Source organism: Scardinius erythrophthalmus (genome assembly GCF_964197995.2).
Source record: "Scardinius erythrophthalmus genome assembly, chromosome: 7".
NCBI lineage: Eukaryota > Metazoa > Chordata > Actinopteri > Cypriniformes > Leuciscidae > Scardinius > Scardinius erythrophthalmus.
In genome coordinates, this window is record NC_138227.1 from 8,640,812 (window position 1) to 8,664,440 (window position 23,629).

At 39.9% G+C, this 23,629-nt stretch overlaps 1 protein-coding gene across 1 annotated transcript in view; it reads right to left on the bottom strand.

Moving 5' to 3' along the window:
* The window catches only part of slc8a2b (solute carrier family 8 member 2b), a gene marked incomplete at its 3' end in the record, with an annotated part of 106,677 nt that extends 97,031 nt beyond the window's left edge, over window positions 1-9,646 (bottom strand). The window contains exon 1 of the mRNA XM_081371091.1: window positions 9,629-9,646. The remainder of the gene's footprint in view (window positions 1-9,628) is intronic.
* Between the last annotated feature and the right edge of the window lie 13,983 nt (window positions 9,647-23,629).

The window sequence follows — 23,629 nt, forward strand, 5'->3', positions numbered from 1 at the left end:
GAGATCACATCAGGAAAAAAATCTTCTAAATAGGCCTACATTTTTGTAAGGTTTATGTATAAAACAATAGGGGGGGAATTAATAAATTGATCAAGAAAAAAATTACTTATATTCTGAATTATAAGCTAAACAGGTATTAACTAAATATATAATAATATATATAACATTCATTTATCCATTTAATGAAGTAAATAATTTAATTGTCTCAAAATAATGACACCATTAAGAATGCAATTAATATAATATAATATAATATAATATAATATAATATAATATAATATAATATAATATAATATAATATAATAATAACAAAAGGTTTAGTTTAGTTTATTTGTTTGTAAGGTTTATGCATAAAACGCTAGAGGGAAAAAAAATCAATAAATTGAACAAGCATTTACTTAATAGCTGTTTAGCTTCTCAGGTAAAAACAAAACATCAGCTAATACAGAGAAAATGCTTTTTTCCTGCAGCAAATCAATGAATGATCAAATATGTGCCAATAAAGAATGTTTAGCTTCTGTAATCTTGTGTTTAACCGTGTGTGAAGTAATTGCTCTCTTGTGAGTGTGAGTTTACTGGCCTTGAAAATGAGCAAAGCTGGGAATCTCAGCGGATCGGAAACAAACACGCGACCTCTGTGAGCAGCGATGGGCTCCGCTAAATCATTCAAGTGTTTGTAGAGCTTCTAAAAGCCATTTCTAAGAGTATTCACACCTGTCAGATTTGGCTGGATTGCTCTGTTAGTTCGGTTCATTTAAAGGCACACTATGCAGTTTCCGTTTTTATCAAACAGCACCCCCTAGAGTCGCTGTGGAGTACTTTTAGTATTTAACGTTACTGTTGTAAATAGTTTCTCGTTTTCTTTTCCTTGACTCTTCCGACTGCGCTTTCTTCGTTTTCTTCGTAGACTCTGCCATGATTCACGTCTTAAATGCGTGCTAGTGTCTTCCATAGAGGCTGCTTCATATGTTGTTGATGTATTTGCCGTAAAGCAAGTCGTGATTCTCGTGAGATTTGGCGGGACGCCACCTCTCAAACCCATTGCAGGTTTTGCCAGCGGGGCCCCCCCCACCAGCTTTGCTATCGGGATGATTCGCCCTAATACAAGTTAGTTTACCATCGAAATGACTTCGAAGCTGTTATATTAAAGGAGAACTCCGGAAAGTAGTCGATTGCCGAGTTCACGTGCGTGATCATAGGTAACTAAACCTATGCGCGTGAACTCGGCAATCGACTACTTTGGACTTCAACCGAAAACAGGATGTAAACACAGGTATTTGTGCTGGCTTAAATAACATAATTTTTATACATATCTTTCACATCTACTGCAGTCAGATTCACTTGTGTTCACTCTGAAGGAATCACTCACATGACCTGTGCTCTTGTAATGACACATCAAGGATGTTAAGAGGCTAAAAGCAGGTTTAGTACTTGCCCCATTGAAGCCAACAGGGTGCAAATTTTAAAAATAGAATAACTCGGTGTAGGCAACACCGATTTTTGTCGTTGTTCTCTGTATTGACAGCACTCCAAATGTACAAAAAAATGAGCTCAATGTTAAAATTGACCGGAGTTCTCCTTTAAGGTACAAATCTTGCATAGTGTGCCTTTAAATGTGAACGCTGCCATCCAAACCATTAGCCCAGCACACAGCATTGTTGGACTTTCAGTAAGTACGTCATGAAATATGTCTCTTTTTTTGTATTGTGTCTTTAGGTTTGTGTGCTAAAAATGACAGTGTGCAAACCAGGACTAAATGTATCATTTCCTTTTTTTTTTTTTTGTCCAGACCGAGAACCTGGTTCTCCTTTGAGAGCCGAACTACAAGTGTGAACACACCCTAAGATCCAACTGAACTAGGATCATCATCTACTAATATGTTCAAGACCTGTCCAAAAAAATACAATATGACTTGTAGTTCTTGTCTTTTACAAGAACTTTGCAAACATGTTAGACTTTGGGTTCAGAAAGAAGCAGAAGTCATCTCTGTGAGGGAGTGTGTGTGTATGTGTGTGTGCATGTGTGTGTATGCATGTATGTGTGTGTGTGTGTGTGTGTGAGAGAGCGACCTGATCTCTGATTTGTGTCAGGGAGCTCAACTGAAGGCCGTCGTGTTTGACAATTTGGCTGAAATTCTGTCTTTTCTTTCTCTGTCACAAGCTGTCAGAGCCGAGAACATCAGCACGCCTCTGAACCTCTGCTCTAGCGGACTGAAAACCAGACAGCCCTCACAGGGGATCTGTGTGTGTGTGTGTGTGTGTGTGTGTGTGTGTGTCGAGGCTCTTCTGTGCTCAAATCATGACTAAGCAACTGAAGTTTACAAAAAGAGAAAGTTGAGAATCTTGCACACAAACAACATGCATTTTAATCCAAGAACAAATCAATACAAAATTATTTTTTGAATTAGAAAATAATAGATTTTTTGTGAAAGGTACACACTCACAGATACACACACAGATACACACAGAGAGACACACAAATATCATAGAGTTTTCATTTCCACTTTTGAAACACACTGCAGTGACTCTGCCCTTTTGACACACTTTGAGTTCAGCTGCAAAATGAGGTCATGACTTTGCCAGAGAACGACAGAGCGAGAGAGAAGTTGAACAGGCCGTGTCTTCAGCTCGTCCCTGGAGAAAGTGGCATCTCTCTGTTCAGACTCCCTCACCTTCTCTCCCTCAGTCTGACATTGCCTTCAGAGCTATAATAACCTATTTTTTTATTCCCCACTCGAATGCATGTCCTTCTCCTTCTCTCTCTTCACCCGTCAACACACCTCGCTGAGTCCGCGTTACTGGGGGAAACTGAAGGAAAGATCAGCCGACTCTTCCGGTCTCAGGATCTGCTGTGGGAGGCACGTGTCCGTCACAATCACACATGCCGCTACTTCACCGTTCCGGCTCGTTCGGTTATTCTGACATTTCAGGAACATGCCATTTATATCTGCTCTGTAGGAGGTTGTGCTTCAAACTCTAGAAGAGAGAGTCTGACACACTGAATCACAGCAGAAAGGACTGAATAGCAATGCCAGGGACACGGCGTCCTTTTCAGAGAATGTTTATTAAAAAAAAAAATAATAACCACCTAGCATGGTTTATATTTCATTATTTAATCATGTTTTGCATCAGCATGCAAAGCTTTCTTCAAACGTATTCTTCAGCTTAACAAAATTTCTCGAATCACATTTCTTTTATGTTAATAATCAAGCATCAGATACAACTACAATCTAGACCATTTGTGCTGTGCTAAAACCGCTCATACGAATAGGCCTCAGAGAGAGAGACAAGCAGATAGAAATCAAGCATGAGATTCACTCAAGACATCCTCAAGGTGAACAAACACGTCATTTCCCATCGCAGTCGGCCTGACTGGAACGACCAAGGCTAATGGATCCATAACTGTGCTTTTCCCCTCCTTTTCCTTTCTACATTCCCCTCTCTCCTCTGCACAAAGAGAGATAGGACAGAGAGAGAGAGCGAGGAGAGAGACAGGTCGTGCTCTTTGACTGTAAAGAGTTAACATGCAACACAACAGAAGAGCCGAACGCATTACTCTCGGCTAAGAGAACACAACATGTGAGGCAGAGGCATGCAGTGTGAGCACGTGTCCAGCGCTTGCTCTGTCATACTGACCGTATGAAAGGCTATCGGCTTTGTTTTCTGGCCAGCATTATGAACAATGTGAGAGTGAGAATGAGAGAGTGAAAACCCTGCAGCGCGCGTTTATATCATGGTGGGACTTCCCATTGACTTCTATTGTTGTTATTGTTGTTTTTTACTATACCAATTATATTTGCTGCACCCTAAGCCAAAAGCTATCTTTTATAGAAAACTCTCAAAATATATATATTTTTTTTAACCAGAGCTAGTGGTGCTCGCTCATACGAAACCCACCATGATGCCAGGTGCTGTAAATGGTTTGCTATGCTGTTGCTAGGGAGCTGATTACTGATTGAAAAATAGAAAGCCAGCTTTCCTAATATTCACAACTTTTGTCCCAGTGGATGATTAATGCAATTTTACACACAAATTAAAATGCAAAATAACATTGTGCAACAGGTTGCATTAATTTTCACATATTATTTAGATTTTTATGTATTTACAGGGCATGGATAGAATGATAGACACACACACACACACACACACACACACACACACACACACACACACAGAGGAATATATGGACATGCAGACGGGCAGGCCGACAGATAGACAGATGGATATATGGATAAAACGACAAATAGGCAGACATAGATAGACAGATGAAAAAATAACAGATGTATGTATAGATGGATGGATAAAATAACAGATGGATGAATGGACATTGATAGACAGATGGATAAAATAACACAGGTGGGTGGATGGATGGATGGAGAGACGGACGGAAGGACAGATATAGATAGATAGATAGATAGATAGATAGATAGATAGATAGATAGATAGATAGATAGATAGATAGATAGATAGATAGATAGATAGATAGATAGATAGATAGATAGATAATAATAACATGGATGGATGGAGAGACGGACGGAAGGACAGATATAGATAGATAGATAAAATAACATGGATGGATGGAGAGACGGACGGAAGGACGGACATAGATAGATAAAATAACATGGATGGATGGAGAGACGGGCGGAAGGATGGACATACAGTAGATAGATAGATAAAATAACATGGATGGATGGAGAGACGGGCGGAAGGATGGACATACAGTAGATAGATAGATAAAATAACATGGATGGATGGAGAGACGGACGGAAGGACGGGCATAGATAGATAGATAGATAGCTAGATAGCTAGATAGCTAGATAGATAGATAGATAGATAGACGGACGGAAGGACGGACATAGATAGATAGATAAAATAACATGGATGGATGGACATAGATAGACAGATGGATAAAATAACACAGGTGGATGGATGGATGGATGGATGGATGGATGGATGGATGGATGGATGGATGGATGGATGGATGGATGGATGGAGAGACAGACGGAAGGAAGGACATAGATAGATAGATAGATAGATAGATAGATAGATAGATAGATAGATAGATAGATAGATAGATAGATAGATAGATAGATAGATAGATAGATAGATAGATAGATAGATAGATAGACACCTGTGCAATACTAATTTCGCTGTAATGGAATCTAAACTGACTGGTGTTGATGGCACACTCTTGCAGGAGTCCAGTCTAAATCACTAATCTGAGGAGAAGCCTGTTGGCATGATCTGGCCTGAAGCAGCTTCTGTTCTGTCAAACTTATTGTTTATCAGCAAGTTTTGCTCACGACCTGGAACAGCTCAGCTTTCTGCTCCTGGCCCCTAATTTCACAGGTCACCGCTTTGGATTATTAGCCTTCCGGACAGTCCCATCTTCCCTGAACCAGCAAATCTGTTGAGTTTTTTTGAGAAATAAAGTGTGGAAGGGGGACACAATGATCTCAGAGAGAGAGAGAGAGAGAGAGAGAGGAGCCCCCGTCATGACGACAGATGAATCTGCCAACTGCACGACACCTGCTCCTACAGCGACGGGCTGGTGGCCAATGAGAGAGAGTGGGTGGGCGCCGTGGGGGTCCAGGCTGACTCTACACACGCATATGTATGAGTGTGTATGAGTGTGTATAGTGCCTGCCGTCCCGGTCCCAGCAGGCGTTGGGCCTGTTCCTGTTCCTCATTCTGCTGCCGCACAGAATCACCAAGAACATGCCAGGTAATAAGGTAAAGGGACCGGATATTGTGGTAAAGTTCCATACCAGAGATTTCAGAGGGATTCCTATGGTCGTTGTTTGATACTATAATCTTTTCATGTATCAAAACAGGGAAAAAATGGATTATAAAATAGGCAGAGAAAAATATTGAGAGTCAAGAAAGAGCTTTCCTTCTATTCACTTTTTTCCCCAACAGAAGGATGAATGATTATTACAATTTTACACAGAACTGGATTTAAAGGGATGGTTTGGAGTAATTTCAACCTAGGGTCCTTTGCACCATGACCTCGAGCCAAACGCCCAGTTCCAGTTTGGCTCGAGGTCATGGTGCAAAGGACCCTAGATTTAAATTACTCCGAACCATCCCTTTAAAATGCAAAATAACCATTTTATCTCCAATATAACTGGATGCTACTGTATTACTGTAACTGAATTAAATATGCAATGTTATTATTAAATAGTATGTGAAACAGAACAATACTAATGTTGCACAATGTGTTTAAATAGTAGGCAGAGCACACATATCCAAGGAAGATGGATGGATGGACGGACGGACGGACGGACGGACAGACAGACACTTTCATATATATTAGAATTATTAGATCAGTCATTTGCATGTTCATTAGGGAAATAAATACGAGGAGCATGAGCGCAGCGGAGCATGAAATTTTTACACTGAAGCATTCGCTTTACTTTCATTCAATAGGAATTGCTTTAGGGCAGGGTATGTTGTTGTCTACACACACACACATACACACACAGACACAAACACACCACATCGCTCAGTGCGTGTAGAAGAGGAATCGCTCAGTGCATGTAGAAGAGGAATTCCTCAGTGTGTGTGTGTGTGTGTGTGTGTGTGTGTGTGTGTGTGTGTGTGTGTGTGTGTGTGTGTGTGTGTGTGTGTGTGTGTGTGTGTGTGTGTGTGAACACTGCAGCAGTTACTGACTTAAACTCTCACTCACGTCTCAATGCACACAACTAGCAACCAGCCATTGCAGTCTTGCATCCCCCATCACAGTCCTGGGACAATTTCATTTGCAATAGTGCAATCAAGCAGCAAACTAAGAGAATGAAGAAATCAGAGGAGAGGAGAGGAGAGGAGAGGAGAGGAGAGGAGAGGAGAGGAGAGGAGAGGAGAGGAGAGGAGAGGAGAGGAGAGGAGAGGAGAGGAGAGGAGAGGAGAGGAGAGGAGGACAGGAGAGGAGAGGAGAGGAGGAAGAGGACAGGAGAGGAGAGGAGAGGAGGAAGAGGACAGGAGAGGAGAGGAGAGGAGAGGAGAGGAGAGGAGAGGAGAGGAGAGGAGAGGAGAGGAGGAAGAGGACAGGAGAGGAGAGGAGAGGAGAGGAGAGGAGAGGAGAGGAGAGGAGAGGAGAGGAGAGGAGAGGAGAGGAGAGGAGAGGAGGAAGAGGACAGGAGAGGAGAGGAGAGGAGAGGAGAGGAGAGGAGAGGAGAGGAGAGGAGAGGAGAGGAGAGGAGAGGAGAGGAGAGGAGGAAGAGGAGAGGAGAGGAGAGGAGAGGAGAGGAGAGGAGAGGAGAGGAGAGGAGAGGAGAGGAGAGGAGGAAGAGGACAGGAGAGGAGAGGACAGGAGAGGAGAGGAGAGGAGAGGAGAGGAGAGGAGAGGAGAGGACAGGAGAGGAGAGGAGAGGAGAGGAGAGGAGAGGAGAGGAGAGGAGAGGAGAGGAGAGGAGAGGAGAGGAGAGGAGAGGAGAGGAAGAAGAGGAGAGGAGAGGAGAGGAGAGGAGAGGAGAGGAGAGGAGAGGAGAGGAGAGGAGAGGAGAGGAGAGGAGAGGAGTGGAGTGGAGAGGAGAGGAGAGGAGAGGAGAGGAGAGGAGAGGAGAGGAGAGGAGAGGAGAGGAGAGGAGGGAGAGGAGAGGAGAGGAGAGGAGAGGAGAGGAGAGGAGAGGAGAGGAGAGGAGAGGAGAGGAGAGGAGAGGCTGCTCCACTCCCAGAATAAGGCTGACTGATAAGTGAACGCGATTAGAATGTCAAACAGCTCCAGCACACACACACATGCACACACACACTGCCTCCATGTCTGAGGATCATGTGCTTATCTTCAGAGGATTCAAACACTGATGCACATCAGGACTCAGAGGCGAAGCTCTTGGCTTAGCCTGCGCCCCTCACCATCTCCTAATGTATTGCAATGGCATGTTTTCTTGAGCAATGTAGCGATTGCATATCCAGATACCTCAATATTTTCCTGCATGCCTCATATAAATCTATAAATCAAGAGGCAAGCAGGTGCGTGTGCATGACAAGCTGTATATTAGAGGAATTAGAGGCTATCTTTGAAATATCAAACTCTGATGTAAGCAGGAACCTCTTTACTGACTGATCACTCCTCTTTACTGATTAATATTCATGGTTTAGGGCATGAGGCAATTTTTAGCTGATGAAATATGACAGAGTCAAGGATAACTAGGAAGAAAAAACATATTGAGTATAGAATTTTCCATTAATATTTAAAAATTTCAGGCTTGGAAATCACAGATGTTTCCAGGTTTTCCGTGACTGAAACTATTGCAGTATGCATAAAAGTCCTGGATTATTTCATTTTGACTCATTATTTCAGAATGCCTAGACAATTTTACACAAAACTGCATGAAAAATCCAAAAACATTTTACGAGATAATAAATGGATGTCACTCGCTGAATTAAAAATGCACACATAGCAAGTTCATGTGACAAAACTGTATCATTCCACTGCCTGAAACTTTGTATCATTGCACATTACTCTCTATTTCACATTTTTAAACAGTACTGTGAGATATTTCCACCGTTTCGTTGACTCAGTGATACGCCCTCTCCACACACCAGCCAACCTGATGTCAGCAAAAATGCACGCGCAAAATGATTAACAGTCAGAGCGCGTTTCTCATTGGCTAAGGAAAGCGCGGGCCGCTCCCCTGCTCACTCTCTCAACCGTTTACAATCTCGTTCTGTCAGAGACGTGTATGATTTATCACAACACCGAATACATTCATGTTTGTAAGGTAATAGTGTCGCTTTATACGTGGTTTTAAAAATATTTAAAAAAATGCATTACAGTAAGCAAGTATTCCATCCTGAACAACCCCTGAAAGCTCATTTTAAAGGGGAGTGGAGGAGAAGGGAACCTCCATCCGCAGAATAACCGAGGAAACCCCGCCTGAATGGAGCATCCCCGTCAGGACCCGAGCAATAAAGTCTTGTTATCGCATCGCTGACATTTACACCGTTTAAACCTCTACCCACAGTCTCCGACACACTAGCTCATTAATATCAGATTCAACCATAAAACATTTAAAACGATTATGAGATGAAGGTCACGCAGAAAGCGACCCGTTTCGTTTATGTAACCAAACATTTACAGCCATCGGTTAACAATAAAATAAACCAGAAGCTGAATGATGATAGTGGATCCCTGTGCGAACTGCTTTCATTTAAAGCATCACACTGACAAAGAAACAAACAAGTGGCCACAGACACCAAAGGGATGCCCACATGTGAGCCCATATGCAAAACATAACCCATATGTGTATATCCTGCAGCAGAAATACATGCACACATTATATTTAGGCAATAGCTTATATAACCTACGGAGTATCATGACCAAAGCTACGAGAATCTAAGACAAAAATGCACTAACAATTCTTTGAGAACTATCACACAAAATTGAATAACAGCAATGTTGCATGTTATCCGGACCGATAAAGAAAATGCCCTGACATTCAAAAGAAAAACAAGTTAAAGATGTTATGTTGAATTTAATACAGTTTGCACCTGTTCTTTACTTTTCAAGCCCAAACACAAGCATGCATCATCATCATACTGAGATCTGAAGGATGAAAACGCATTTCAGAAGATGAAAGTTCATGAGACAAGTTCGCATTTCAATCGCGTGTCGTATGTTATCATACCTTGTTTCCTAGTTTGCTGTGATGTTCAGGGCAGGCGTGGCTGTGAAGCGCATGTTGCTGCTGTGTAATTCATTGAAAAACTGCTCCGGTTGTGCTGATCTCTCTCTCTCTCTCTCTCTCTCTCTCTCTCTCTCTCTCTCTCTCTCTCTCTCTCTCTCTCTGCGGGTTGACAGTTGTAGCCTATTTCACTCTCTCGTGCGGTGGAAATACTCACTCACAGCCTGGCGCGTCCTGGGTGGGGTGGGGGGTGGTCGGGAACGCGCATGCAACCTAACGCGAGAACGCGCATTGTTTCATCTAAAAGGTGACTGACATGAAGACAATAATGTCAGCTGACGTGTATACTAGCAAAGTTTACTGGTCTACTGAAATGTATAGATATTGTGTGATGTCAACCTGTGCATATTTGATTAAATGTTATATTACAGATCCGAGTGTGATCACATGCTTACAGCTGGATGTGGAATTAAACTCTTTCTAAACATCAGAAAGCAAGTAGGCTAGGCCTAAAGCAGGTGTATGTCTGGATGCTTTTCTTAAAAACATTATTTATATGAAATAAATAATCACAAATAAATAATGTATATCAAATATTTTATTTTGTGTTCAGCAGAAGAAAGAAAAGGCACACAGGTTTGCAACATGATATGAGGGTGAGTAAATGATGACAGAATTTTAAGTTTGGTGACATCAACTATTCCTTTAAGTTGCTCTGGTAAGAACATATCCAAGAACAATATTGTAACTGTAAAAACATGTCAAACTAACGTGTAACATTAAATACAATCCCAAATGTTCATTTTAATTGCATTAATATCTTTCTAGCCTACATTAATATTAATATTCCATTTCCCATCAAATTCTGTAAAATTATTAGAAAGTTCAATAACTCCCTCTGCTGGCATGACGATAAAACTACAGTTAAACATAGGCTACTGAAACATCTTATCTGCATTACAGTTTTTTACAGTCGCTAGGACACATTTATCAATACTTAGGTCACTTTTTCAAAACTCTTCACACAGTGAGCACAACAGAAGTATATGTGGGCTAATCTGTGGATCATTTATCATTGCTTTGGCACAAAATGCATTCAATGACTACATCTTTCAGATTACATTAACTCTTTTCTCACTTCGTGCACAGCCGCCAAAACTCTGTGTACCTACAGGCCAATTTGCACATGCTTACATACTGTTTTCAAAACTGTTAAACTTATGTTCAAAACAATAACATAATACAAAACTGAATAAGACAGCAATTTGCTCCATTTCTACAGTAATATTTTAATGAAATATATTTTAAATCTTAAAATTAAATGCTATAAAAACAATTGGACAATTGGACCAACCACAGCTGATTCTCATTGTAGATGAACATCTACACAGGTGTTACTCTTTCAATTTCATTACAAAAGGAGACAACTGCTGAATAGTTTTGTATTGTGATGTAAACATGGACCCAGCCAGAAATAGAGAAGTGGCTGAAAGAGGAAGAAGAGTGGCTGGGAGGGGGCGAGGAATATGTATGCGTGGTGGAAGAAGAATAAGAGGAAGATCAAGAGCTGTAGTCTCAGATGAGATCAGGGGCCGTATTCACAAAGAATTTTAAGGCTAAAAGTAGCTCCTAACTGGCGAATTTAGGAGCAACTCCTAAAAATAATGGGCGTGTCACTCGTAACTTTAGGACTCCTAATTCTTTTTTTACTAAGAGTAATTCACGAAGCATTTTAGCCCTAAAAGTAGCACCTAAGCCTGGGACAGCTTAAAAGAAGTCGAGAGGACTCCTAACTCACTAAGACTTATTCACAAACCGCTTTTTGTGGCATTTCACACTGCGATGTTTTGAAACGCGTATGCGGCGGCTACAGGAGCTTCCAATCGCGAGGGAACAATTTTGCATTGTAGGCAGGGCCGTGGACAGACCTTTTGAGGGGCATGTGCTGAAACTGAAAAAGGGCACCCCCCTCCCTTTTTTTATATCAAAATTATTTAGTAAGCCTACATAAAAGGAACTTTATGAACTTTGCAGAGAAATATATATATATTCCAGATTATAAGAAACTATAGCCATACCTTTACTATATCCAACATGTATCTGCCTACCTGGCAAAAAATTGATACTGTGCTGTGGAGGACAAGGGATGTTGGTCTCTTGAAGGTCTCTTATTCACTAAAAATATTTCACAATATTACTGTTTTTGCTGTATTTTGGATCAAATAAGTGAATCCTTGGAATGAATTACATCATGAATTACATTCTGCATGATACAATATAAAGATTTCACTTTGATCCTCTGTAAAGTTTTTTTTTTTTTTGTTACTACTACAACATTACTGTAGTAAAACCATGTTTTACTACATTTTATACATGTGAGGATGAGTGGAGAGTATAGAATAATATAGATTAAAAATTAGCTAGATAGCGAATACATGCATATTAACAGCCTTGAATTAACCATAATTGAATATTATTACCATAACATGATTAGCCTAAATGTTAATAAGTGTATCAGCAATCATAAATCAAAGAAGAAATTTCTTAGAAATATGTTACCTACACTGTAAAAACTAAAGGAGCCTCAAATATCCTGTCGGATACTCAAGGAACTTAAAAATGTAATTTAAGTGCCTCAAAGCTCTTTCTCCTATAGTAGGGTTACTGGAGGAGCATTGACAATATTTGAGGTTCTTGCTGGAACTTATGGGATCCTTTAAGCACTTTGTATTTAGTTTAGAGGTTCTGGAGTCACCTTTTCATTACCACGAGACCTCGAAGTGCTTTGGGGGAAAATAGAGGAACCTGAATGCGATAGAAGGGTTATTGGAAGATCTTTTAACATTTAAGTGGTTCCTGGAAGATCTCTTATGTTAAAGCCAGCATCTGGAGGAACCCAGTGGTTCAGTGAGGCCAGAATGATATTATTATTATCCTATTATTACTTAAGTTTGATTCAGTATACATACACAGGTGAAAAATACGTATAGGCTACTATTAAAAATGTACTTGAGTGTGTTTTTAGTAGGCCTTCAATACAAATATAACCTACTTTAATGCATTTTAATACATTTAACAGTAGCCTACGTCTTTTTCACCTGGGTAGCTTACATTTATTTATATAGGCCTATTTTATTGATTAATTTAAACCTTAAACAACAACACTAAATAATAATAATATTAATAAAAAAATCATTAATTATTATTGAATAAATAATAGTAATAAAATAATATTTTTTACTTCTTCATAAATTATTATTTGAAGAAGAAGAACCATGAGGATAAAGGTTTTATTCAGTCACGAAACTGCTGCTATTCCTCTGCTGTCGTCACTTCAGTGATGCTCGCGCTGCTCGCGCGCAACAAAGCTCAGCTGATCTACGTCATCGAGTTTGAAAGTAACGGCTCTCCTCATCAGCGCCTGCCGCATCTTCCGCCGTTTGTTCGGCTCTCCGTTACAAGGTTTGTAAACTCGCCAACGAAATATAAATACTCACTATATATTCAAACACACACATATATAAACTAAATGTATTATACATTACTACGTTTTCAATTGTTTATTGCTATGGTTTATTGAACAGTATCTGGTATGAAGGTTTTAGCCGCGATGCAAACTACGTTGATCTAATGAACAAATTGAAATTATTGACTTATTGTCTTAGATTGATTTAAAGTTAGTCATTCAATTCAACATATTCTGCACAAATGTGTCTTCAAATTGCTGATATAACTTACAGCCTAACTAATTTAGCTGATTCCTGCTGTCGTCATTGGCGTTTGTTATGAATAACAAAAGCAGGTTAATATAGTTTGGTCTGTTTTTGTTTAGCCTAACTTTACTTACTACAGGTGCCCTCATTCTCTCAGATATCATTTTGAATCCATTTAGTGGTCAATAAATACTATGTTGTGAATAATCAGCTTTGTTATTTTGTTTCCCCAGAACAACCAGTAACTTACAATGTTTCAGTGGCAACATTGAATTACAGTAAGTACCTGCACCACATGCAAGTACTTTATTACTATGAACTCTGTGTGCAATTGCAAACCATTTTTATATAAATTGTTGCATTGAATTGAACTAGACAAGTGTACATAAGAATGGTTTCATGAATGATTTACACAATTTTTTTCTGCTTGTGTTTCATGCAGTGAAATTGAATGGTGTCAGGGGTTGCATTATGCCTGAGATCTGCTTTTGGGTTCCACAGACAGAAAGTCAAACAGGTTTGGAACGTCACAAGGCTGAGGAAATTATTTAAATTTCACAACAATCACTTTAATAACCTTACTAACAGTAAATTTTGTATTTTGCAGGGATCTCGGTAAGCTGAAATACAAGTTTGAAGAAGAATAAAAATCCTCCTGTAGACCTGAAAATCATTGAAGTGCCTGGACCATCCACCAGAAAAGAGGAAAAACAAACGGAAAATGAAGCTGATGCACCTTTTCACTTTTCTAACTCGTTAAGTACCTCACATGTCCCTTGTGAAGATTTTATAATTGATTGCATTTTATGTTGCAGTGAGTAAAGGTGCGTCACATTTGTGAATTTCATGAAATTACACAGGCAAAAAGGTCCATTGACCATTGTCAGCAGTGTAGCAATGTAATGTATGAAGCACCACACAAAATTGCTGATCGTGTGGATTCTTATTGAAATGACTGAATTCACCAGTGAACACTCACAGAACAACAGATCATTTTACTGCACCTTAACTCTGTTCAAATGGAAAATGTTTTCTGCTTGTTGTGACATAAGGAATACTGTTTCCGGGTCAAAGCCTCTACTCTACTTCCTTTATCTTGTTTCTAGATATTGAGAATATACTCAACCATTTATGGGAACTGTTGATTCAAGTCACATTTAAGCTTTTCAAAAGCCATAGTGTACATTACAGTCTCCAGTCTCACGGCATCCCAGACTTCAACATTTTATGATTCAAAATAGCAGAATAACTAACCATCTGAGATTTCGGAATAGAGATAAAGGTTAGGATCATAATTTTCAGGAATATTACAGAACAATGAGTGCATATTAGCACTGTTTGTTGTTTGTTTTTGGCATCTGAGAGAGCTTTTGGACTTGGAAACAGTTGCGTCAGACTTAAGCGAACTGAAACACGTTTTAAAATTAAGTGAAGATGGACATTTTTAATTAGTCAATTTTAATTTTTTACATTGATTTATTACATGGAACATGTGTTTTCTATGCATTTTGTTGAGATGTCTTTTCTTGTGTAGCCTATTGTATACACATGGTTGATTATCCATGTTACTTATGTATTATACAATTTGTTTTGTGTGTATTCATTGATATTAATCTATTACTAGCTTTTTTTCCCCAAGTGCATTGAAGTGTATGTATTAAAATGGATCTAAAATATGTAATAAACAATTCTTATTTTGTATTTGGTTCAGTTTGTTTATTATAATAGAAGTTTATGGTAACCGTAGTAACAACATGAAATTAATTTAATACAAATAATAAAAAAAAAAAAAAAAATTTGGTTCCTGGAGGCACCCACAGTGGTTCCACACAGTGCTTCATATAAGAGTTCTTCAGGAAACCTGTGTGGTTCCTCAGAGAACCGGCCCTTTTTAAAGGGTGCCTAGAGGATCTACAGACGGTTCCGCCGGTGTGGCGAAGTGAAGAACCCCAAAAGGTTCCTCCAGGCACCTTTAATTTTTACAGTGTAGGTGATGAGGATCGCTTTGTGTAAGTTCCAGTACGAAACAGCGCGGGGGCGCACCTGTTATGATTTTCCGATGGTAAAAACAAATTAAATGTTGTTGTATTACTTATATATATAGTTTTGACCAGCGAATGTGTGCAAATGTGCATTTTTTTTGTCCGTCATTAAAACGGCGCAGGCGGTATTACATTACATTTTCATCAACAGGTTACAAACTAGTTTGTTTTTCTGTTGTAAAATACATTTGGCCAAAATCGCATTTTATAAAAGATGAAATACTACTGTATGCACAGGATATTTAAGTTATGCGTTAGGCAATATATTGGCTATGACTACAAATGCTAGCCTAGACCTCTCTCTCAGGCGACGTCCCACATGTCTCAGTCAGTGAGTCATCAAATAAATAAAATATGAGCCTTTATAGACATAGTGTTTAGTAGTACTTATTCAAACAACAAGATATTTATTTACCCTTCGCAAAACTTCGTTCAGCTGCTGTCTACTGTGCGGCTGCTTGTGGAACTTCAGTTGATTCAGTGAATATAGAGGGGGCGGAGTTATCAGCTTACTGACAGCTTGAGGATCGAATAAGATTTACACAAGCTCAGTTTAAGAACTTTCATTGGCTAAATATTTGTAAAACAGACAGACAGACGTAAAGGATGACCAATAGCATTGATTAAAAAAAAAAAAAAAAAAAAAAAACACCACCAAAAAAAGGGCACTTCGGAGTGTGAGGGCAAAAAGGGCATGTGCTCTGCACAGGTTGAGCCCTACCTGTGCACGTGCCTGATTGTAGGCATAACTAGGGATGCAATAACGCCACCAACAACAACCAAAACTAGGCTACTCATTGCATGTAAACTAATTGTAACGTTTCATTGTGAATCAAATTAAAATTCTTCTCTTTGCAAACGTAGGCAGAGGCATATAGTGACCGATTAATTCAACGATGTTGCAAAGATATTTGTTTTGCCTTACTCTTTATTCATTTAGGCTATTTATTCAGTTATTCATCATCTTCCGTCCTTCGCACTGCTTGTGTCAGTAAGGGCTAGCGCACGCATTCTCAGACCTGTCACCTGTCACTCATCATCGTAGGGGAGGTGTTTGGAATCATTCCCGCGTTACAATCATCAGCCAATCAAGGTGGTCACTTCAGTCAAGCTCGTGCATGAGTAATGACGTCATCCATAGCAACGAAGACTCACTAGTTTAGGAGTTGTCATTTTTCTTTACTAAGAGTAGGTCTGAAAGGCGTTGTGAATAACTTTTATGAGAAAACTCCTAGCTAAAATCTTTTAGTGCGATTTAGGAGTAGGCTACTCCTAGTGGTAAGATAAAATGCTTTGTGAATACGGCCCCAGGTCAGGATGAAACAGTTGTACACTGTGCCTTTTGAGAGGAACTCTGAACACGTCAAGCAACTCAGGAATCCATATGTCCAGGTAAGATAATACAGGGATGTGATTTTTCCGGATTAATCCGGAATTCCGGATTTTCCGACCTGAAAATGTGACCTACGTGAATCATGCAGATCTGTAAAAAAAAAAAAAAAAAAAAAAATGGGGCCCGGGGGGTAATCTCACAGCCGTCACCATGGTAACCCGGGACGGAACCACAATCGCCGCGAATCGCGGCCACACCGGGCGGCACGTCAACATGGTTACAGATGGCAGAGAGATGCAATCTTTCCGCGCCCAGCGAGTGCTTGAAGTGCGTCAGAAACAGAGCGCGCGCGCGATCAGTTGTTGGTAATTGTGTAGTGTGCGCGATGCCGCATCCAATGTAGACAGCATTGCTTTTGTTTGAGGGCGCTTAACACACAGGCTCGTAGAAACGGGCCTGGCAGCTCGCGACAGGTCTAGACGCGGTGAAAGTTTCCTGATTGTGACGGATGGCCGAATTTACATGACACATTATAAATGAGCATTATAGTCTGCGATAGATACAGTGCCAAAAAGAAGAGAAGAGGATAAAAGGGGACAAAGACAGAGGTAAAGTGATGTAGTGAATGAACAGTTTATCTAATTGCATAGTCTATATAATTTCATGGCAGTTATTTACTTAATGTTAGCAGTTGTTCTGAGTTCCCCAGAGGCTTCAGACTGTGTGAGTTTGTGACAATCATGTCAGTTTTAAGACACATTTTTTATTATCACTTTTTTATTAATGTTTTACTCTACAGTTGTGCAGTTTTGGGGTGAATACAGTGCAGGCCAAAAGTTTGGAAACATTACTATTTGTTTTTGAAAGAAGTTTCTTCTGCTCATCAAGCCTGCATTTATTTGATCAAAAATACAGATTATTTTTTTTTATATTGTGATATATTATTACAATTTAAAATAATTGGTTTTCAATTTATTATACTTTAAATTATAATTTATTTCTGTGAAGCAAAGCTGAATTTTCAGGATCATTACTCCAGTCTTCAGCCAGTGACAGCCGGTCTATCACATGATCCTTTAGAAATCATTCTAATATTCTGATTTATTATGAGTGTTGGAAACAGTTCTGCTGCCTAATATATTTGATGAATAAAAAGGTTAAAAAGAACTGCATTTATTCATTTATCCAAATATTTTCTAATATAAATCTTCTTTACTATCACTTTTTATCAATTTAACACATCCTTGCTGAATAAAAGTATTGATTTATTTCAAAAAAGAAAGAAAAAAAAAATCTGAACCCAAATCACTGACCAGTAGTGTATATTGTTGTTACAAAATATTTCTATTTTTTTAAAAAAATTCTTCTTCTTTTTTTTTTTTTTTTTAATTTTATAACTTTTTATTCATCAAAGTATCCTAAAAGTATCACAGGTTAGGTTATTAAAAAATATTAAGCAGCAGAACTGTTTCCAACTTTGATAATGAATCATCATATTAGAATGATTTCTAAAGGACTGGAGTAATGATCCTGAAAATTCAGCTTTGCATCACAGAAAAAAAAATATAATTTAAATTATAGTCTAAAAATGGAAATCCAATTATTTTAAATTATTTTAAATTGTTGATGGCGCACTGTTGATGGCGTGGATTAGACACTTGACTTGGCTTTGATTTCCACTGCGACACATCCACCAAATAAGTTGTCATTTGTCATACTGTACAAAAAAAGTTGCATGTTGCACAACTAGCTGTAAAATAAATCAAAATATATTTTTTTGTTCAAATAAGTTGTTATGGGTCCTGCTTTACTATCCATATAGATCTGCCACCAGTTTGATCGGCGGGATGGGGGGGGGGGGTCTTAGTATATTTTCCTGCTTTTTTGTCCTTAGCCAATCACATGCCTGATAATAATAAAATACAGAACTGTTTTTAAACAAAACCAAACACACACACACAAATACATATTTTTAGGTAATGTTTACTACTGTAACAGCTTATGTTGCCTTGTGGAGATATTTTAGAGAGTCATGGATATTGAAGGCAGGCAAACACCCCACATTTTCATCTTTGTGGATGAGGCGGGTTTCAACTTGGCCAAAACATGGCGACGAGGGAGGAATGTGATTGGGAAGAGAGCCACAGTGGATGTCCCGGGCCAGAGGGGTGCCAACATCACAATGTGTGCAGCAATATCCACTGATGGACTGCTGTTACACAAACCACTAATTGGGCCATACAACACTGAACGTCTCCTTGCGTTCCTGCATGATCTCTATGGAAGGGTTGTGCTAGGTGAGGAAAGGGATGCAGAGAGAAGAAATCAGCCAACATTTATAATTGTATGGGACAATGTGGCATTTCACCACTCCCGTGCAGTCACTGAGTGGTTTGCAGCCCATCCCAGAATGGTGTCACTTTTCCTCCCACCTTACTTTCCATTCCTCAAGCCCATAGAGGAATTCTTTTCCTCATGGAGGTGGAAGGTTTATGACCACCATTCACATGATCAAATGTCCCTCCTGGATGCAATGAATGCTGGATGCCTGGACAATTCAGTAGAAGATTGCAGGGATGGATCAGGAATGCCAGAAGATTCTTAGGTGTATTGCCCTAGGCCTAGATGACATGAGATGTGATATGGATGAGAACCTGTGGCCAAATGGAGAAGACTGAGTAGATTAGCATTACTATTATATCTGTATCAGTGGATGGTGTGTATACAACTTGTATTTTGGAATTACTCACTGCAAAAAAATGAAAATAAATAAAGGACATAAAATGTATTGAAGCATTCTGCATCATGTCTGATTCATTCCAGTAACATATACAGTATTGCAGTGAATTATAAACAGAGATGTGTCCTTGTTTTACACAAGAAAGCATTGTATAATGCTACATGTTGTTAGTGTTTTTTAGGTCATTGTTTTGTGGCTGACAAAGTGTGTTTGTTGGCTGTCAACTTTTGCTAGTGTTGTGGAAGAATGTGTTGATTTGAGACGTGTGAAGTGATTTGGTAGTTTTAGTGCATTTTGAATGTGAAATGAACTGATGTGCCGAGCTGAAAGTTGGTTAGGAGAACTGTGTGAAGAGTTTTGAAAAAGTGACTTAAGTATTGATAAATGTGTCCTAGCGACTGTAAAAAACTGTAATACAAAAAAGAAAAGAAAATCTTTGCTGAAGAATGCTGTAATCATCACGTCAGGCATTTTAGAGAACAAATGGTTTCAATTTTGTTAAGATTGTATTGTTCTTTATGAATAAATTAGGCCTATTGAAGAAGACAGGTCGTTTATGTGATAGAAGACTAAGTAGAAAGTGATAGTTCAGAAATCAGATCAGAAATGTCATTAATGAGATTAAGGTTTTTAGGTGACATTACAAAATCAGAAAGAAGTTTTTAAAATGTTGATTTTGATTCAGAAACATTATTCTTTATGAATTACTTTCCTTATTAGTTTTTCTCAGTCACTTTGGAGCATTTCTCACATCACTATTTACATTTGCACAACAGTTAATGCAGTTCTCAAAACAATTAGTAGCCTACAAACTTGCAAACCTGGTTGATAACCTGCAAAAGCGTGTCACTTGCTCAAAATGGATAGCTCATTCCTCAAAAGCAAGTATTCATGTCAATGAAAGTGTCAGTGTCATCAAGATGAAAAGTCCTGACACCATTGTTTATGAACAAGATAGTCAAATGGCTTTGTCATGTTTTCATTATGACAGTTTACTCTGTAAATATTTTCCAATGCAAAAAAGTTAGATCTTGGTGACACTACCTGAAAATGCTCAAGACAGCACTATATACTATTTGCACACAGTCAAATTAATTAGATATTACACGCAATTTGGTAGTAAAACAGTTTGTTAAAGTGTCATTTTATTGGTGCAAAGTATTTTTGCAACTGCTTTTTAAGGAAATTTTAATAAAGTTTAATAAACTTTAATAAACTTTATTAAAATTCCTTTTAATAAAGGAAATGTCATGCAAGTAGACAAGTAGGCCTAGTTAAGTGCAAAGACCGTTGGAAAGGCCTTCACTAGGGATTCGATTGGATACATCAAACTGCCCTCTTACTTTCAGCCAATCAGATACGCTGGGCACGTTACGTAATTAATATTCATCAGCCAAGCCTCACCTTGTAGCCTACATTCGCTCTGTTTACCAATAATGGAACCAAATTAATATCATAGACTACTTTTTCATCCCCCACCGGTATTCACGCGAGGCTATAATAGGCTACCGCTTTAGTCTCATGCAAAACTACTAATACAAGTTGACCGAAAAAAGCCCACTGACGCTATAATGGTTTCTTCCATGTTGACATCGATAGGCCAGCAAAAGTGAAAGTAAAAGTCTTAGGAGCCGTTTTCTCTTAAATAACTGCGTCACGTAGCGTTCCATAGTAGAAAAAGTGAGTATTAAAGGTGATGTATAACACAAAAGCTCTCGTTATGTTTATATTTGGTAGATAAACACCATTTGTACAATTTTGTAAACTTGTGACTGTAAAATCGATCGCAAAAGCAGCAGTTGGTCGAGATGAAGCGTTGAGGTCGCGATCGTTTGACGTTAGCGCGGGTAAATATTTTTCTTAACTTTTAAGTAAATCTATACGAACTACGATTTTCCTCTATTGATGGATTAATATTAGCCTACTCAATCGCTTCCTCTTTTTTTCTTATTTTTAATATTGCTGTAGTAGGCTATGTTGCTGACTCGACCAATCCTATTTCCTTACCAAACTCGATGCTAATCGAATTAAATGCGGAACTTGTGAGATTAAAAATAATAATAATCCTTTAAAAGTAATATATATATATATATAATTTTTTTTATTATTATTTTTTTTTAATAGAATATAAACCCCGCAATGAGTAAGAATACAAATATACACAGCAGACAGGAATAAACCAATCATTGTTTCTTCTTTAAAAAAAATCGTTTCCTTGTAAATAAGCGTGTGACAGTTGTTCCCTTTCGAAAGCTACAATCGATGCTGCGCTGCTCAGCGCATTGGGAACGTCTTTAGTCGTGACCAGCTGTGAATATTGTGTGTAACACGTCGATAGAATTGACCCGGAGGTAATATAGCCTCGGTCGATGACGTCATCGGCGCGCACCCGCAACACGAGGCTATAAATAGATGAGCCACAGGTGCATCGTCAGGTCTTTTGTCTTCAGACCATTCTGTGCATGTGTGTACGCAAACACTCTCTCTCTACCTCTTATCTGACTACAGATCTGTGTTAGGAGTTAGTTTTGTCAGGCAGTGTGCAGAAATTTCTCATTCTCAAGTCTTTTTCTCTCACGTTACACAAGGAGTTTAAAAAGTAAAAAAAGAAGAGAAATGAGTCAGCAAAGCAGTAAGCGTTGTGTTCCTCCATGCTCCCGTCCCATGTCTGAGCTGGATACACACGACTACTGCTTTGTTTGTTTGGGGGAAGAGCACGCGGTTCTGGCGATAGAGAAGGGCGGGTGCGAGCATTGCGACCATCTTACTGTCAAAATGCTTCGTGCTCGTCTGAACTATTTCCAGACCGCACCCGCATTACCATCGTGGGGCTCTCGTATGGATCTGCATGATGAGCAAGAGACGGGTCCGTCCCTTTCGCTTGCTGCATCACCAGATCCACGCATCCTTCCTGGTGATCTCGAAGCGCGCTCCGGCGCCTCTTCGGTTCACGAGGGGGATGATATATCTCTTGGGTCTTCGGACCGCGAGCAGCCCGCCTCTGAGCATTCCACTCGCGATAAAAGATCTGTCGAGGAATTACTCGAGGTGGTTACTCGCGCGGTGGCCAGGTTACAGCTTGACTGGCCACGCGAACAAGAGACCCCCAAACAGTCTAAGCTAGGGGATAGGTTTCTGTCCGGTGGCAAGGGGGAGAGAACGCAACATCAGTCTCTCCCCTTTTTCGAGGACCTCCATGACGAACTATCTAAGTCATGGAGTAAACCATATACTTCCCGTGTCTTTGTACCCTCGACGTCGACTTTTTCGACTATCGTGGGTGCGAAGTCGCGGGGGTATACGGAGATGCCACAGGTTGAAGAGACGCTCGCGGGCTATCTCTCGCCTGGCGCGGCATCTTCGTTAAAGAGACCTACCCTCCCTTCGAAGCCATGTAGAACAACATCAGCGCTCGTAGGGAAAGCTTATCAAGCTGCAGGTCAGGCTGGTGCTGCGCTGCACACTATGGCAGTGTTACAGGCGTACCAGGCTGACCTGTTGAAGGATTTGAGTGCAGGCAATACGATCGATGAGGAAGCGTTTTCTGAACTGCGCCGAGCCACAGACCTGTCTCTTCGCGCGACCAAGCAAACGGCTCGCGCCATCGGCCGTTCTATGTCCGCTTTGGTCAGCACGGAGAGGCACCTGTGGCTCAATCTCACTGGCATCAGAGACAAAGATCGTGTTTTTTTATTAGACTCACCTGTGTCACCATCAGGCTTATTCGGCGATTCCGTTAATACGGTCGTCAATAGGTTTAAGGACGTAAAAAAACACGAAGAGGCGTATGTTCAGTTCCTTCCTCGCCGCACTCAAGGGGAGGGGCCGTCGGCCACCCAGCCCCGCCCCGGTCCTTCAAAAGCTAGGGAGGAGAAAAAGCAGAGTGTGGCAAGTCGTGCTCCCCCTCAGAAAGACTGGAGACAGACTCGCCAGACTCAGCAACCTCCCAGACCAGACCTCAGGACTATTATCAATAAAAAGAGAAAGTCCTGATGGTCTGGCGCCCAATCTAGTGGGGGTAGTCCCCCGCGGGATGGGGCGCGTTCAAGATCTCTTCGCCCCTTCCCGCTACCCTCACAAAACCACTCCATCCCCGCCACCTCTCGTGCTTCGGGGGGCAGCGGTTTCCAGCGAAATGTTAGATGTTACGTTGTTTCCTGCCGTCATTCAGGACGC